Consider the following 18,395-nt stretch of genomic DNA (forward strand, 5'->3'; position numbering starts at 1 on the left):
ACGATCAAGGAGAAGAACATTAGGTGGAGGCATGCTTTAGTCTCTACCCGAACTATCTTTGGCTAGACACTCGGGGGCTACTGACGTGGGCATTACCCTTCGTGTAACCGACATTGCTCTACCCTATACGATCTGACTGGAGGCCCGTGAAGGTATTCAATGGCAAGGTGGGTCACTTGAATGTCGCAGCAGAAGATTCCTTGGCGGGCAAGACAAGGAAGGACCCGAACAAGGAAAGTTTAGAGCTAGGACTATTGTAAACCTAGTCGTACTCGGTTAGACCTTTTGAGACCTGGCCACCTATATAAAGGCCAGGAGAGGGGCTACCGAGGGACACGATCAATCTTAGCAATCATAGCTACCAAAAGTCTAGAGCTAGGTCGCCGCAACACTTAGCCTCTCGACGAGATCTTAGCCGAACCCTTCGGCACCCCATTGTAACCCATTATTCTCATAATCAAGATTAGACAGGCAGGACGTAAGGGTTTTACCTCATCGAGGGCCCCGAACCTAGGTAAATCGCTCTTCCCGCTTGTCTGTGAACCGATGTCTCGTATCAGCTTACAGGATTCCATCAACCCTAAGCCCTAATCGAAGGGCATTGCCGAGGAGTACCCTCGACAGCCGGTACAGCCAACCACTATTCATCTTCCTCTTCCCATTGCTTTATAAGCTCACCATTTTCTTCACCATTGCCACACACACTCTCTCCATCCGGCCTCCTCTCCTCATCCACCATTTGCAACTTGCCACGATCATCCGACCCTCTCTTCGTCGATGGAGCACCTCGTGCGCGACCCGGCTCGTCGGACACGAGTGTACTACATCAAGCCCGAAGGGATGGAGGTGGCGTTCAAGGTCACGTTCACGCTCCGCGCAAGAATGGTGGAGAAGTGGATCCGGCGCGTGAAGAAGGACTTCCTCGACGCCGCAACGACCAAGTGCGTCAGGTTGGACTGCGAGTTCACCGATCCTCGCAAGAAGAAGGTCGGTGAGGAGCAGCGCGCCGCCGTCCTTCAACTCCCGGTGGCGTCCGAGACGTTGGTGTTCCAGATGATTCATGCCGATATAAAAGTGCCACACGTGCTCAAGGATTTTTTTGGAGGACGGGAACATCAGATTCTGTGGTGCCGCTATCGGCAACGATTTGAAGAAGCTAAGACTCGAGGGCATTCACATCACTTCTGCGTACGACCTCCAGAAGGTAGTCCCAAACCCCACCACCAAGACCACTCCAAGTCTATATGATTTGGCGAACCATACCATTGGGACAAACCTTGAGAAGAAGAAAAATTACGACCACAAGAAGAAGATGGACGTCGCCGCGCAAGAAAAAGAAGAGGAACTCATTTTTGGATGGGCCAACTATCCATTAAGCTACGAGCAAGTGCACTATGCAGCAGTAGACGCTCACCTGGGCTTCGAGATTGCTAGGAAGTATTGGATGCTAGTTGGATACTAGCCATGTTTATCATCTCAACATTTAGATATGATGAGTAGTAGTGGTCTTCTATATTAATTTATATGAACTATGAATCGATTGTTTCAATATATATGAACTATGTGTCTTTCATTTATATGAACTATGCATCTTTCATATATATGAATTATGTCTCTTTCATATACATGGCATTGGAGGAGATGCCGATGTTGGGGTGGACCTGCTTGAGCACCTTGAAGATGTATATTTTGTACGTCTCCACGCTTTTCTTGTTCTTCTCCACGGGCTTCTTCGCCGCCGGCTTCTTCTCCACGGGCTTCTTCGCCACCGGCTTCTTCTCTATGGGCTTCTTCGCCACCGGCTTCTTCTCCACGGTCTTCTTCGCCGCCGGCTTCTTCTCGGCCTTGGGTGCCTTCGCGGCTGGCTCCGACGCCGGCTCCTCCTCCACGGGCTTCTTCGCCGCCGGCTTCTTCTTGGCCTTGGGCGCCTTCGCGGCTGGCTCCGGCGCCGGCTCCTCCTCCATTGGCTTCTTATTATAATGTTTTTGATAATAATAATAAATTAATAAATACATAATTATTTCATATTCAAATCACTCACATTTTTCTGATAATAAATTATATATTATTTGTCCAATTTTGATATACAGATTTCAAGATATTAATTATTTGGCAATATTATATGATAATGCATAAATGTTTGATAATAATAATAAATTAATAAATACATAATTATTTTATATTCAAATCACTCACATTTTTCTAATAATAAATCATATATTATTTGTCCAATTCCGGTATACAAATTTCAAGATATTAATTATTTGGCAATATTATATGAATAATGCATATATTATTTGATAATAACAATAATAAATTAATAAATACACAATTACTTCATATTAAAATCACTCACATTTTTCTAATAATAAATCATATATTATTTGTCCAATTCGGGTTTACAGATTTCAAGATATTAATTATTTGGTAATATTACATGAGTAATGCATATATTATTTGATAATAATAATAAATTAATAAATACATAATTATTTCATATTCAAATCACTCATATTTTTCTAATAATAAATCATATATTATTTGTCTAATTCCGGTTTATAGATTTCAAGATATTAATTATTTTGCAATATTATATGAATAATGCATATATTATTTGATAATAATAAATTAATAAATATATAATTATTTCATATTCAAATCGCTCACATTTTTCTAATAATAAATCATATATTATTTGTCCAATTCATTTTTACAGATTTCAAGATATTAATTATTTTGCAATATTATATGAATAATGCACATATTATTTGATAATAATAATAAATTAATAAATACATAATTATTTTATATTCAAATCACTCATATTTTTATAATAATAAATCATATATTATTTTTCCAATTCCGGTTTACAGATTTCAAGATATTAATTATTTGACAATATTATATGAATAATGCATATATTATTTGATAATAATAATAAATTAATAAATACATAATTATTTCATATTCAAATCACTCACATTTTTCTAATAATAAATCATATAGTATTTGTCCAAAATGTGACACAATGGTGTACGAGTTAATAGAATTATGACACAATGGTATAAGAGTTAATATAATTGATATGGTAGTATTTATAACAAGGTACAATCACATTCGCAGGAGCGCAACTGGAAAGAACCAAGAAGTTAAGCGTGCTGAGGGTGGAGTAGTGTGCGGATGAGTGACCGACCGAGAAGTGATGACCAAGTCTACAAGTGTAATTAGTATTAAAAATGGTCCAAGTGAGAGATTAACAAGTCAAAGAAAAAAAGAAAAAAGAAAATGAAATTAAAAAATAAAAAATATAATTACTGAAAATAATATCTAGTCACGGTTGGAGTTACGGGCCGGGATTGAAGGTTCTCTAGCCCAAACCCTGTGATGCGGCCACGTCGATGGTCATTAGTCCCGGTTGGTAACTGAGCCGCGACTAAAGGCCTCCCTTTTAGTCCCTCCTAATTAGTCGCGGTTGGCCAACCGGGACCAAAGGCCCTTACGGTGCGGGACTGAAGGCCCTGTCCCTACTACTGGTATCAGTTTATTTTTTGCGTGACAGATTTTTTACTCCACGCTAATTTAATTAACCTAATGTAGATTGGTGAGTCACTTGTTCACAGAAGGGGAAGTAGGCCCCCAATTCTGATACTAGAAATCAGCAGATTAATTGCTACTACAAGCAATCAAAAATGTAACTAGAGGCAACATAAAAGTATGAGAACTGGTTTGTTTTCACTGATCAATTTCGTTCATGTGAAACTGCGACATTTTACGGAAGACAAAATATTCTAGCCCCTGCATGTTCGGGTGCATAAAATATTAATTCATTAGTCGAGCATCAATATCGAACACACTCATTCACGGAAATAAAATGAACCATCTTTAAACAAGCCTCGCGGTTGATAATCATATTTTCCATAGACTACCGCTAACCTATTGCCGGGGACCAAATTCACCGGAAGAAACAATACGGGATCCCTCACGAATGATGACACTCTAAGACAATACCTTCAAGAAGAGCGGAAGACTACCATTTCAACGAGAAAAAATGTTTGGGGAGACATTCCTTCTAGGGATCCTAGATTCATTTGCCTACTTTGCAGACCTACCTCTTTGATCTTAGGATCAAACTCAGCGGGCACGAACAAGATATGACAATATGATATAATGTATTGCTTCCGTGCAGTGCAGCAAAAACAAAGCATGATAATGCATTATGGTACCAAAAAGGTGCATGGCAACTTGGCAAGTACTAGTTAAACATATCACTTAGATCCTAAGATAATGCTGCCATGCTGGGTATCTCCTTGGAGGCGCTACCTCAGAGTGGAATTTGGCTGCTGCCTTGCTCCATGGGACGATTCCTCCTGGGTAGTTTGCAACTTGGCTGGCTGCACCTGGGATCCCTCCGGTCTTATTTAATTGACTCGAATTTAGTACAACTTTGTACTAAATCTGAGTCAATTAAATAGGACTGGAGGGAGTATATGTCATCCTCTTGTCTTCTTTCTTTCTTTCTTTCTTTTAAAATCAAGAAACTTTACACATACGCCGGTTACGCATAGGTAGTTTCTGTTATTAATGGTTTTTATCGGATTATGAAATGTCATCGTTCCATTAGTTATTTTACATTTTCCCATCTTTCGCCCTTATCGTCTAGCTAACCGCTGTTGACTACTTCGTCCCTCACCATCCAACTGGTTGTTCTTAACACACATCCGTATCTTCATTTGGCTGAAGTCGGTCACTTCACGATTTGAAAGTCGCCATACTGATAAGTTTATCATCTGCAAAGCTTCACTTTTTGTGTTAGTTATTATATCAAAAGGTAGGAATGATCGATGGAATGGAATTACGTGCACTCAATCTTGGAAGCCAAACTTTTGACTATATATACACATCAGAGGAAAAATTGGCGCCCCTTGATAGTTGTCACCATGAATCAGGCTGTCATGTACATCTGTTAATTGCCCACCATATATGGACAGCATGAACACCAACTCAACAAGCAAGCAATGCCTAGCTAGTAGGATCTGATGCAGCGACAGTGGCATACAAGTAAGTGAGACAAGCATTGACTTGGTTAGTAACGATCGCCAAACAGTGCCCTTCTTTAGCCTTCAGAGGATGTGTCTTTTGTTCCACTCACAAGGCAATAATTCTCCAAAATAAAGCCGCAGCCATTCTCAGCCATTCTCAATGCATGTCATCTCTGCATCCTTTACATGGACGGCTGATGTCAATACATGGAGAACCTGGACCCCCAAGCCCAAAGGCGCAATGCTTTCTCGGACAGGCATGGAAACCTAGAGGTGTGGAGAAGACTGTTCATGTAACTCAGTGACACTGTCGTTATGTGCCTCACTAAACTAAGCATACATTATATGGCTTGGAATCGCTCCTGAAGCTTTCTAGCAAGGTGATTGGAGATTGTAGGTAAAGGAGGTTGCAAAGAACAAGAAAAGTTGCTAGCTGATGTGCTTTTGGCGATGCTGAAATGCTGGTTATATATTCTGTCGTGGCTTTTGGTAGGTGCGCGCTGGTTTGATTTTGGCGTGGACCTGGACTTGTTGCGTTCTTGCCTGTTTAAGTTTTTTTTTGCTTCTGGCTGTAGCAAAATTAAACCTACACATGAAGACGTACAATCATGACTCATGAGAAAAAAATGCACATGAGTTCTAGACTAGCATATTACTAATTTCAGACCTTGACACTTGTAGCCCCTAATTGCAACCACTCTAACTACTATACATAAGTACAGGATAGGAACACCATTTGACATGATCTATTTTTTTGTGAATAAATAAATAAAATCCAGGGCTCCCATCTCAATTGCAACTACAGGTCATGAACTCAAGTTGATACACATGATATCAGTGGCGGCGCTGGGGGTATGCACCTGTATTCACATGAATAAAACTGCATGATATCTTTTACTTGAATAAAACTATTTGTACATATAAACCTCCCATCTTAACTACACATATGTATGGGACTCCATCATTTCTTCTGTTCTTTAGCCTTTAGGTACAGAGGAAGGTTTTTTTTAAAACAAGGGGGCATACCAGGCTCCGCATCAATCGATGCATACAACCTTTTAGTGTATTACCCCATGCTTTGATTTTTTTGATACTAACTACCCAATTTAACATTTTTTCAGCTGTATTACCCCATTTAACAAAAGTTTTACCAATGTTTACCCTCTGTAAGATTTTTCAAATGCCTACATAGTTTACTCTCCTCTATTTTATCATGTCAATTATCGAGGATCAACCCACCATAAGCTTGTGTAGTTTACTCTCCACATGTGTTTCTTAATTTTCATGCCAAAAACTATACACTTTATAACTAGGGACGGATGGAGTATAATCTTAATACCTCGCAAGAAACACGAAGAAGCACACATTGTTGCGTGTATGTGGCTAATCAATTCTCGATATCACCTGTGCATTGCTTGCTAGCTACGAGATCTTAATACAGCCAGCAGCTTGCCATCGGCCAAACACTCCACTCCAACATTCAGAAAAAGAACTCACTTAGTTTTGCTATGAGATAGCCAGCGATCACCTCGATGAGTTCCCTTCCTGTCATCGGTTGCTGCATCATCAAAGTAGTGTGTACGTATGTCTAACAACCTTGTTGACTTGGGAGAAACTGAGCAATGCCGCATGCAGTGTACCCAGCAGCCAAAATCACCTACCAGATGGCTCTCAGATTTTTGAAAGGGGTAAAAACTGACAAAACTTTTGCTAAATGGGGTAATATGGATGAAAATTTGTTAAATGGGGTAAATGGTGTCAAAAATGTGAAACTAAGGGGTAAAATCTGGAATTTACTCAACCTTTTATTACTAAATACAGAGGAAGGGTGAACCGATCCAGAGAACAATCCTCTTCCATATTGGCTTCTTGTCACACCGCTTCATAGCAATAGCCTTTGGCCCTCTGCTGCTTCAAACGCCATTGCCGGCTATTTATCTAGCTGTTGTGCAGCAGGCCAGAGATTAGCTCCATTTGCTAGCTGTAATATTTTTCCTTGCGAGTCAGTTTTGCAAGTGTTATATATACGATTGTGTCGTCTGGATTCCTCGAGGAACTTCGTAGCCGCCACGCTTCAGAAGAGTAGGGCGCAGTGTGTACTACAGGGCCAATCATCGGAATCAATCAACTTTTCGCAAGTTTGAAACGTTGATGGCATGTCGCCGGGTCTCCATCGAGGCTGCAGGCAAGCAGCGTGGACGTGCAGCCCATCAGCTGGTCACATTCCAGGATTTCTCACCCATGCATGCGTTGAGTCCGTTGCCTCTTTTCAGATATAAGTATAACGATGTCATATGTCGGTGGTCATGCCATGCACGATGACCTTTTCTGGGACGCACTCTACATAAGGACCGGGCTAGGCAGCATCCGGTGCTGGTTTGCCTGACCCAACATCTGGATGCTAGTTTGGCAAACCCAACATCCGGGTGCTGGTTTGTCCGGCACAGCACCCGATCTGGAACAAGAAATAATAGCCCATTACAAAAGGATGCACGTTTAGACAAAAGAACAACACGTGGACCATGTCTACATCTACCACCCCACGGTACAACTTCACCCCCTGCCCCAACAACCCTCTCTCTCTCGCCATCCCTCTCGCCAAGAAGAACTCCTGTTTTGGAGCCAAATTTGCAATTGGGACAACAATAGTCTTTCTGCTGCTGCTCCAGCAACTTGTCTTAACTGCAGTCAGGAACTAACTGCAGTCGGGAACGCCTGTCATTCTCCTTATTTATTACAATGTGCTGCGAAAAAAAGCAACACCTTAGTTAACCCAAGAATATAATCAACTTAAACATGCTAGATAACCAAACTTAACCATATACATCAGTTAGAATAATGGCTAAGAGGCGCGTGCAGTAATACACATAAAAGTGAAAATGATAAAAAAACGGAAAAGCTTTGAAAAATAGTTGTATTCAGGAAGCAATTTAACCAGGTTCACAAGCCAACTTACTTTTATATGTGAAACCGACTAAAAGCATTTTGACGGAGCTTTGAAAAATAGTTGTATTCATGAAGCAAAATATCCATGTTTAGAAACCAACTTAATTGATACATGAAACCAACTTAACCATGCATACAGAGCTTTGAAAATAGTTGTATTCAGGAAACAAATTAACCATGTTCAGAAAACAAACTTAATTGTATACATGAAACCAACTTAAGCATGTATACAGAGCTTTGAAAATAGTTGTATTCAGGAAACAAATTAACCATGTTGAGAAGCCAACTTAATTGTATACATGAAACCAACTTAACCATTCATACAAAGCTTTGAAAATAGTTGTATTCAGGAAACAAATTAAGCATGTTCAAAAGCCAACTTTATTGTATACATGAAGCCAACTTAACCATGTATACAGAGCTTTGAAAAATAGTCGTATTTAGGAAGCAATTTAACCAGGTTCATAAGCCAAACCACATTGTATACATGAAACAAACTTAAGCATGTTGACAGCGTTTTGAAAATAGTTATATTCAGGAAACAAGTTAACCAGGTTCATAAGCCATCCTTCCTTCCTGCTTAAGCATTCTGCATTTGACAAATCCAAGAATCATATCCTTCTTAAGAAAGTTGGTCCAAACATGGAATTGCTGGACCGTTTATGTGATCTTCCGTCAAGGATAGATGGAGTTGCTACAAAACTAGGTGAAGTGAAGAAAAATTATTTTCCCTTGAAGTGCATGTTACATGGATTTCCATCAGAGTACACTTCTAGCAACAATACTCTTCTTTCTTGCATTCTCGTAATACATGAGATTATACACACCTTTGATGGATACAGAAAGATCATGCAACCAGGAGACAGAGATCAAGTTGATGTGGATGTTATTTCAAAACTGCTTAGCATGGTGATGGCTGTAAGATGAGATCGAATATTCAGATCCATTTATGGACAATGTGATGCTATATTTATGAGTCTAACCAACCACAGGGAAGATCTTGCTGGATACTCTGACCTATTCTTCTGTATGTGCCAAGGTGTGCCATCGTGGGCATCATGTTGTTTATTCTTGATCAAGTCGTTCTTTCTGCGACTGTGGAGCTGGCGGTGTGAGAGGAAGCAACTGCCAGTGCCTGAAACCTAATGGAACATCCAGTGTACGACCACCTGCTGCTTGCAGCTTCCATGAAACCAGCTTAAGCATATTGACAGAGTTTTGAAAATAGTTTTATTCAGGAAACAATTTAACCAGGTTCATAAGCCAACTTACTTGTATACATGAAACCAACTAAAGCATGTTGACCTGAGCTTCGAAAATAGTTGTATTCAGGAACCAATTTAACCAGGTTCATAACCCAATATAATTATATACATAAAACTGACTTAACCATGTTGATAGAGCTTTGAAAATAGCCGTATTCAGGAAATAATTTAACTATGTTCGAAAGCCAATTTACTGATATACATGAAACCAACTTAACCATGCTCCGAAGCCAACTTTTAAAAAAAAAGTTGACAACACACAAACCTATCTATATGATGGCAACTTACAAATTAATATGAGTGGCCAGTTCATAACATCCATGGAAAACAACATTTAATGCCTGCAAAAAAATCTATCCAAATTACCAGTTCATTGACAATTTACAAAGCAGTAACACATTAAGTAGTTCTAATTGCTACTAAATAGGGTGGCAAGCCGCGTCCCAAATCTTTCCCGCAAACACAAAACTACAATAAAAATGAGTAATCAAATCTGATCGGAATTAGTGCATAACTAGTGAAAACTTCCGTCGGCATCCCATGCCGGTAGCAACCCTGCTACTAACTACATAAATGCCTTGTTGCTGAAAACTTACAAAATACATGGGAAACCACTGGTAGTATATGTTCTACTCCCCCATTAGTGCATGCTACAACAACAAAGTACCCCCAAAGTGAGGGACTGAACTAATTCCGCCAAAAGGAAATCCCTCACGCGAGATGAAATCATTCATAGCAAATATAGCGCCATGACCATTACAAGAGATCTACTACACTGTGGTTTAAACTAGCACTAGGGATCCATTGACACACAATCAAACGGGACACAGACACCAGTAGATAAATCTGGACTATAATTACTGCGGATATGCCCATGAATTGCTCCTCAGAGCACCAGAATATAACGTGATTGAAGGGGATTTTCTCTGGAATTACCTCTGTAAGTCGACCTGGTCAGAATTCTTCGCATAACTTGTCACCTCGCAGCAAGACGACGCCCACAACTAGATCTTCCCCGTCCATGCTGCAGAGCTCGCCGTCCGACCGGAAACCTCGCTGCCCGATGCAGAACACGCCACTCTACCGCGCGGCTCACCCTTCGCCGGCGGTGAGCCTTCCTCCCACGCGCTCTCGCACTCCCGCGACGAGCAGAGCAGTCGTGGTCAACCTCCGCCACCGAATCGACCTCGTCCCTGACCGGAAACCTCGCTCCCCGACGGAGAGCACGCCGCACTACCGCGCGGCACGCCCTTCGTCGTCGAGCGAGCCTTCCTCCAGCGCGCTTTCGCCCTCCGGCGACGAGCGGAACGGTCGCGGTCGACCTCCGCCACGGAAATCGCCATGGAACCCTAGAGCTATGAGAATGGGAGAGGAGATATGGGGAACGGCTTTAGCGACCTCAACGAGAGAGACGGGTGCGAGATTGAAACCGCTCGCACCACACGTGCCAAGTAGGACCCAGGTGGGAATTCGTCAATGTGCAGGTGTGTTTCGGTCGGACTTGATAGATTAACGTGGCGCGTGATCGATCCATCCAGGATGAATCCAACGGTCCAGAAACGAGTGCTCGGTTTGACAGGGAGCATCCAAGCACTTTTTAGCAATGTATTCAACTCTTGCTCTCATACTGCGCCTTTTCCTAAATTGGCTAAATACCCTTTTTTAAGCAGCTATCCAACTGTTAATCAACCCTGCAGATTCTGCTCATGGAGGTTACAAATTAGCTATGTCTGTCATCTCCTGTCAAAAGTAAAATTTTGTCACCACAATCAAATGGCTGTAAAGCGAGTACTAATTACCAAATCTGTGTTTGCGTCGGTGGCAGCTCCATCTAGACTTGGGAGTGGTAGCATATGTTTTCTCAACCATTGTTAACGAGATCTCTCACGTCCTTTGAAGGAGCTTGCCTAGGTCAAAGGTACTACTAGTTGTCCTGCCTGCATGGTGGAGCACTAACCCCTGCAGCTGCTCCATGAATACATTACTCATCTTGAGGTGATTGTTGCCTGGAGATCTGCGAAGCATGCAGGAATCTCATTAATTGCCATCTTGCATCACGTTGACTTTACAAACCTGGACGGTCTGTTTGCTTGTGTACGAGAGGCTAACATTACATTACCGCAGATACCGTCGGTTTTACATTCATGATGATCCACGAAAACAGCTTCTCCTCACAACCGTCCGATCCACGATAAACAGCCCAGAGCTTGTGTAATCTCTACATTTGCTAGTCGACACTCAGCAGTCACTTCTTCCCTGCAGTCATCGGTTAAGTCCAGTAAGTGCAAGTCAATGGCATGCACATCATCTTATTAATTGATCCCGTGGGTCAAAGAATAGGCTAGCCGTTAAGTACTTCAAGGCCATGTGCATCAATATAAGTGTGCATCATGATTCATCACGTCTGTCTGCAAAGTCCTACCATTCCAAAACCCAAGAGAGCCAAGAAAAAATAACCTGCACCTGCAGCTCCATTAGTTTCCTCCGCATTGCTGCACCAAGCAAGATCCTGCAAGGAGGAGGGAAGTCCTGTGAACAAAATAGAAGTGCATTTGGTGAGGAAGGGGTAGGTGATGGACGGGAGCAAGTACAGACCAAAAGGCTACGGGATGGCCAGCAGCGCCGCCAAGAGGCTCCCGTACTTGCTGCTGCTTCTGGTGTTCCTCACCGCTGCGGGGCTGAGCGTCGTCGTCATGCACAAGGTGAGGGAGCAGCGCGTTTTCGCTGTTCTTATCCACGAACGTGATGGGAAGGTCATCTCCCTTCGAGCCCTCCTCCAGGTATGGCCATGGTTCATGTCCTCCAGTTCCTTTTTCTTGTCCGTTTTTAGACCATGGAGACAAGGTGATGCAAGAACAATGGTTCTGCTTCAAATAAGAATAAAACTGCATCTTTTAATAATGTACTAATAAAGTTGAACAAATGTAAGAACAATTTATGGGTTTGGAAGGTTATCAGTGCCGACCTTTAGCAACAGCTGCTAACCCCTTTTTCTTTCTTGTGGAATATGCATGCTCTCAAAATGCAAAAATCTTGCTCATTGTTTCCAATCTTATGTGTGCCATTTGATATCTCCTAAACCAATATGCGCTGCACAGGTATCATTTTTAGAAAAATGTTAAAATGAGCAAGTAAGAATTTCGAAATCTGAACACTCTCATGTGAAGAATCACATATTGATCACATTTGTGCGAGAAAAGCTTTGGGCTAGAAGCATAGTACAAACCAGATAAAGCCGAATTATGCACTATCCACCAATAAGAAAACAAAACACATGCATAGTTTGGTCAAACAGAAAACACTAGGCGCCCAGCTCCGTTCCCTTATATATGGAGTAATGTGCCAGCCGGTCAGCCGGTGTCAGTTCCAACCTTCCGCTTAGTAAAAAAACATTTTTTTTCCTCAGATCTAGCCACAAACTTCATAAATCAAGAGCTACACTCTATTAGCCTTTGTTTTGCAATATATATCATGTAATAATCATGCTACATTGACAAACAAAAGTAGTGAGGCTTGGCTAGAATAAAGAAAATTTGTTAGTATTAGCTGGCAGTACTGATTCTCTCAAGTCAACTACAAGCCAATAGTTATCAAAACTAGCCAATTTTTTGTCAGTTATAACCAATGAATATAGTGTTCCAGCTTCCAAGCATCGGTTTATTTATTACTGAAAACTTGCTACGACAAAGTAATATGTGTTTGTAGACATTGTAAGTTATACTCACAATGATATAATTTAGAGCTTCAGTTGGCCTCTTTTTTCAGCTATTGTTCACTAAGGATCTTATTTCTGCACCAGATAATATACATGCAAATTCCAGACAATCGAACTAACCAAACATTGTACCATTATCCTTACCAGAAAGAGAAAGCATACAGCAAAGAGACGAAGAGGAAGGTGGAAGAAATGAAGGCCACAATATCTTCCCTAAGAACTCAAAAGACAGACCTGAAAACAAAGCTCAAGGGGCTGGAAGCCACGGCCACGAACCTTAAGACCACGCAGAAAGAACTCGAATCATCTCTCAAAGAGAAAGACAGCCGCATCAACCAAATGGAAGAGACAGCCTCAGATCTTCACAGCACCCGAAAAGAACTGGAAGCGTCTCTCAAGGAAAGAGACAGACGCATCAAACAAATGGAAGAGAAAGCCACAAATCTTCAGAAAACTCAGAAAGAACAGGAAGTATCTCTCAAAGAAAGAGACATCCGCATCAAACTACTGGAGGAGAAAGCCACCGCGGAGTCAAACCATGACCAAATGGCAGCTCTTATGGAAATCCTGCAGCGGAAGGAAGCCGAGCTCGAAGAGATCAAGACCAGGTTCCAGGGCAGAAAGGATCCAACTAGTAAGAGAACTCCAGAACAAACAAACAAAGCACACACAACACCTACCATTGTAGTAGCAGGAAATCTTACAAACTCCAGTGATACTACAATACCTGCTACATTAGAAGAGAAGAGAGCTGGCAACACCACAGTTACAGAAAGCAAACATCAGAAACAAAAGGCTAGATCATTAGAAGAAAAGAAGGTGAAGCTTGCGGGCGACATAGAAGTTGATGACCTGCAAGATACAACAAGTGATGATTTTTTAGATATAGATGATATTTATGGAGACAGCCATTCCAAGAAGTCTGAATTTCCTCGGCGGAACAATAATGATTTGATGAACAGTCATGTCGACAACCAAAAGTCAAGGCACTCCCCGAACCAGGATAGTGATCATCTCAGATCTAACAAGCTGCTGAAGAAGGAAAACAGCAAAGCAGATGAAACCAAGAAGGATAGTACTGCTGGACACTTGGAGGAGAAGAGCTCCAAAAACAGCTTCAGCAATGCAGACCTAGACAGACCGAAACAAGGGGCAAAAGAGATGGCTGGTGCGGCCAATGTTAAACCCAATGTGCCTGCAAATGATGACGCAACACAACAGCAAAACAAGAGGCAGAAAAACAAAAAGTCCAAAACCAAGAAGATAAAGATGATCGATACTCCAACTATTAATGGCAATGGAGAAGTTACAAAAGAGAGGTAACCAGAGACCACCTTGATCCCAGAATGAGTTTTTGGACCTGAAGTGCTATAGGGATAGTATGGCTTAAGAGGAACTCCCCATTGCTGGATAGAGGATGAGAACGGAAATGTCATTTTCATATGTTAAATTACAATGAATCAAGGCAGAGAGTACCTAAGCAAATATGCTGGTCTATTTGTAGCTCATGGGAGCACATAACTCTATTTTTACACAATACCACGTTTTGGTTTCGTTCTCGAGCTACATTTTATCTTCTGTTGGCAAAGAAATTTTGCACGTAGCACATTATAAGGTTTGCACAACACCTGACTACATTTCCCTTTGAATACTCATCATTCTGCGTTATTTGATTTTTGTAAGCAAGAATGAGTGCCCAGTGCATGTCCTAACTCACACGAGCATCTTTAGCTCAGAAGTACAAACATATTACAGGAAAAAATTGCTAGGCAGAAAGTTAAACAAGCTTAATACTACTATAAGATGACGGAACAGGCCGGGCAAGAAGCCAAGAACTAGGACAGCCAACCGGGTCACACTCAATGCCTGTGAACTGCAATTGGAATCAAAACATGGCAAAATTAAAAGATATACGAAATTTTTGCTACATCATAGGCTATCTGAGGGCAACGCGTTCCTCTGAGCTGAGAACACACCGATTACCAATACTACAACCATTAGCCCTAAACGGACCAAAACCTAGGAAGTTCCGAAATGTTCCGCCGTTCCAACTCACCCGGCTACCGCCTGCTCATCCTAAACGCCGCAGCAGACGATCACGAGAGCCACGCTGCATTCCGGCCGCCGGCGAGAGCCCTCCTTCTCTTCAATCTGAGGCGGGCCGCCCGTGAGCCGTACATGAAGGAACTAGCAAGGTCAAAGATGGGGCCAAATTGTAATACGGACTCAAGTAAGGGCCCCTGCCGTAAAATATTCTTCGATGTCACGTACAAGGTTTAAAGAGGGGCTTACAAAAATAAACCAGCTTTTTCAAAACTACAAGGTTTGAAGAAGTCCATATACCCCCAGCACTTTCACGTTCTGGACGCTAAGCCCCCTCAACTTATAACTGGGATACTTAATCCCCTGAACTAACTGAAACGAGACAATAAACCCCCTAAACTGGTTTGCACCGTGGTTTTGGTGACCTGTCAGCTGTTTGTTGGGGAGGAGCAGCCACGCTGGCAAAGCTTGGTCCGCCCCGTGCCTTCTACCTGGTGCGGTCGAACCGCTTCGCCCGCCCCGCCCCGCTCCGCCCTTCCTTCTCGTCTCGCCCTCTCTCCGCCACTCTGCTCCTCTCTCCCGACGGCGGTCACCGGCGCAGCGCGAACGATCGGCGATATGCTTTGACGATTTGATGGCGGCGCAACGATCCTGTAAGGTTAGCTCTCATTTGCTCCTAAGAAAATCTGTACTTTCTCTCCTCGCGAAGTTTCCGAGGTGGGGTTTGGTTAGGGGTTAGGATTTAAGGTGGGGGTCGATTTGGGGATGGTTCTGGTCTATTAGGGTTTCATGTCTTGTTGGTAGGGGTAATGCTCTACTCTATTTACGTTTTTTGCATGCGGAAATTGTGCCTGCTTTGTGTAGTTAGGGTTAACATTTCTTGTTCTCTGAAAAAGCAGAGATTTTTAGGAAAGTTCAGTAAATTATGTTTGGATTGTGGCTAATATGTGATGTTTTGTGTTAATAATCATAGGATTTTTCAGCAATGGATCAAGATCCTCTGGATTTTGTGGCTGTGTGTTTCCATTACCGTGGCACATTTGAGTATAGGACTGATCTACCTAATGAATTCAGTGGAGAGTGGATTTACAAAGGAGGAAGAAGTAGCATGTCTACTGTTTTGCTGTCGAAGCTTTCACTACCAGAACTAAAGAAGCATCTGGGAGATCATGTCAGCATATCTGAAGAACTAATGGCGAAGACAGATTTGTGTTGGAAGATTCCATCTGGTCCTATGAGAACAGCTCTAGTGAGGTTAAATGATCAGAAATCTGTGCTCTCTATGGCTAGTCATGCTACTGATGCAGGTGTAGTTGATGTGTATGCCAAGATCCTTGTACAGATTGATCCTAGTGACATCTCAGATGAGAATACTGAACACAAGCAAGCAAATGCAGTTAAGTTTCCATCAGTCGGGCCAAAAATGAAGGATAACGGGAAAGGAATTCAACAAGGCAATGTGGAGCAAGTTTCTGACAGTGAAGATTCATCAGATAGTGAATTTCTTTGTGCTCATGAAGAAGATGACAACAACAGCTTTGCTGAAGATGAAGAGGCTAATTGCTACAGGCAACAAGCAATGGAATTGAGGAAGCAAGTTAAGAAGAAAATGCTTGGTGAAGAATTTTTTGAAGCATGCAATGTGCCAGATAGTTTCATTGTGCCAGAAGATGTGAAACTAGAGCAAGATAACGGTGAAGGAGCAGATTGTTTTGACAGTGAAGATGAGTTGTCTTATGATGAAGATAGTGATCCTGAAATTAATGAAGTTAAAACAAGGAGGACAAAGCATAGAGTGTATGATGAGAGAGCTGAAGTGAAAGAATTTGAGCTAGGGATGGCTTTCACTGACAGTAGGCAGTTCAAGCAAGCTCTTTTGAATTATGGACTGAAAAATTTCCATCACTTACTGTTTCCAAAAGATGAGCTGAAGAGGGTTAGTGCCAAGTGCAGTTGGCGTACCTGCAATTGGAGCATTTATGGTGCAATTACCAGCAAGTCTCCATGGTTGCTTGTGACAAGGATCAATAATGTGCACAGATGCATTCCTAGGAGGGATAATAAGCTGGTGACAAGCAATGTAATTGCAGAGAGATATTTTAGGGAGATTAAGGACAATCCAGGGTGGAGGATAGAGAAAATGCAAGAAGCAGTGCTTGTTGATTTGTGTGCTGATGTTAGTGAATCTACATGCAAGAGGGCAAAGAAAATAGCTATGGACAGAATTATTGACAGCACAAATGGTGAGTTTTCCAGAGTATTAATTTGACTACCATATGGAGCTTGTTCGAAACAACCCTGGTAGCACTGTAGCTGTCACTCTAAATCTAGATATAACTGACAGGCCTGTATTTGAGAGGATGTACATTTGTCTGGATGGATGCAAGAAAGGATTTATGGCTGGCTGTAGGAGGATAGTTGGATTGGATGGTTGTTTTCTCAAAGGAGCAGTTACTGGGATGCTACTTTGTGCTATTGGAAGAGATGCAAACAATCAGATGTACCCTATTGCTTGGGCATCAGTTGAAAGTGAAAGCTATGACAGTTGGTACTGGTTTCTCTCATATCTTCAAAAAGATATACAAATTAACAACCATGGAGAAGGTTGGGTAATTATATCTGATCAGCAAAAAGGCCTTATCAAGGCGGTCGATGAAATTATCCCTGGAGCTGAGCACAGGATGTGTGCAAGGCACATATATGCTAATTGGAGAAAATTACACAGGGACAAACTGTATCAGAAAATGTTCTGGGCATGTGCCAAATCATCAGACAAGATACAATTCAACTACAATAGAGCCAAGTTAGCACAAAAAACACCAGATGGTGCAAGGGATATGATGAAGACATCTCCAACACATTGGTGTAGAGCATTTTTTTGACTTGGTAACTATTGTGATTCATTTGAAAATAATCTCTGTGAATCATTTAACAATGCAATCATGAGAGCTAGTTTTTTTCCAGTGATATCACAAATGGAAATTATCAGGAAAAAAGTTACTGCAAGGATTGCAGAAAATAAAGCCAAGTCACAAGGTTGGACTGGTACTATCTGTCCCAACATTTACAAGAAGTTGAAGCTTAACATTAAGAGATCAAACATTTGCACGGTATTGTATAATGGAGCTGAGGGGTTTGAGGTAGAAGAAGGGAGGCACAGAAGATTCACAGTGAACTTGGAAAATTTAACATGTTCTTGCAGATATTGGGAATTATCTGGATTGCCGTGCAGTCATGCAATCAGTGCAATATATACCGTTGGAAAGGATCTGGAATAATACATTGCACCTTGTTACAGAGTAGATGTATATGACCAGATCTACAACCATGTGTTGCAACCTGTGGAGGGAAAGGAGAGCTGGCCAGTTGCTTCAAACCCCAGACCAT

General features: G+C 41.8%; 2 long non-coding RNA genes across 2 annotated transcripts; both read right to left on the reverse strand.

The window, feature by feature from the left end:
• Positions 1-7,444: 7,444 nt before the first annotated feature.
• LOC124698205 lies at positions 7,445-10,652 on the reverse strand. The gene is made up of 2 exons (XR_007000905.1): positions 10,187-10,652; positions 7,445-7,783 (listed from the first exon to the last, which is right to left on the reverse strand). It is a non-coding gene; the product is annotated as an uncharacterized LOC124698205 (long non-coding RNA).
• Positions 10,653-11,172: 520 nt separating this feature from the next.
• LOC124684240 lies at positions 11,173-12,382 on the reverse strand. Its single transcript, XR_006996958.1, has 5 exons — positions 12,216-12,382; positions 11,846-12,114; positions 11,708-11,759; positions 11,370-11,506; positions 11,173-11,264 (listed from the first exon to the last, which is right to left on the reverse strand). It is a non-coding gene; the product is annotated as an uncharacterized LOC124684240 (long non-coding RNA).
• Between the last annotated feature and the right edge of the window lie 6,013 nt (positions 12,383-18,395).

Source organism: Lolium rigidum, chromosome 1 (genome assembly GCF_022539505.1).
Source record: "Lolium rigidum isolate FL_2022 chromosome 1, APGP_CSIRO_Lrig_0.1, whole genome shotgun sequence".
In the NCBI taxonomy this organism is placed as follows: domain Eukaryota; kingdom Viridiplantae; phylum Streptophyta; class Magnoliopsida; order Poales; family Poaceae; genus Lolium; species Lolium rigidum.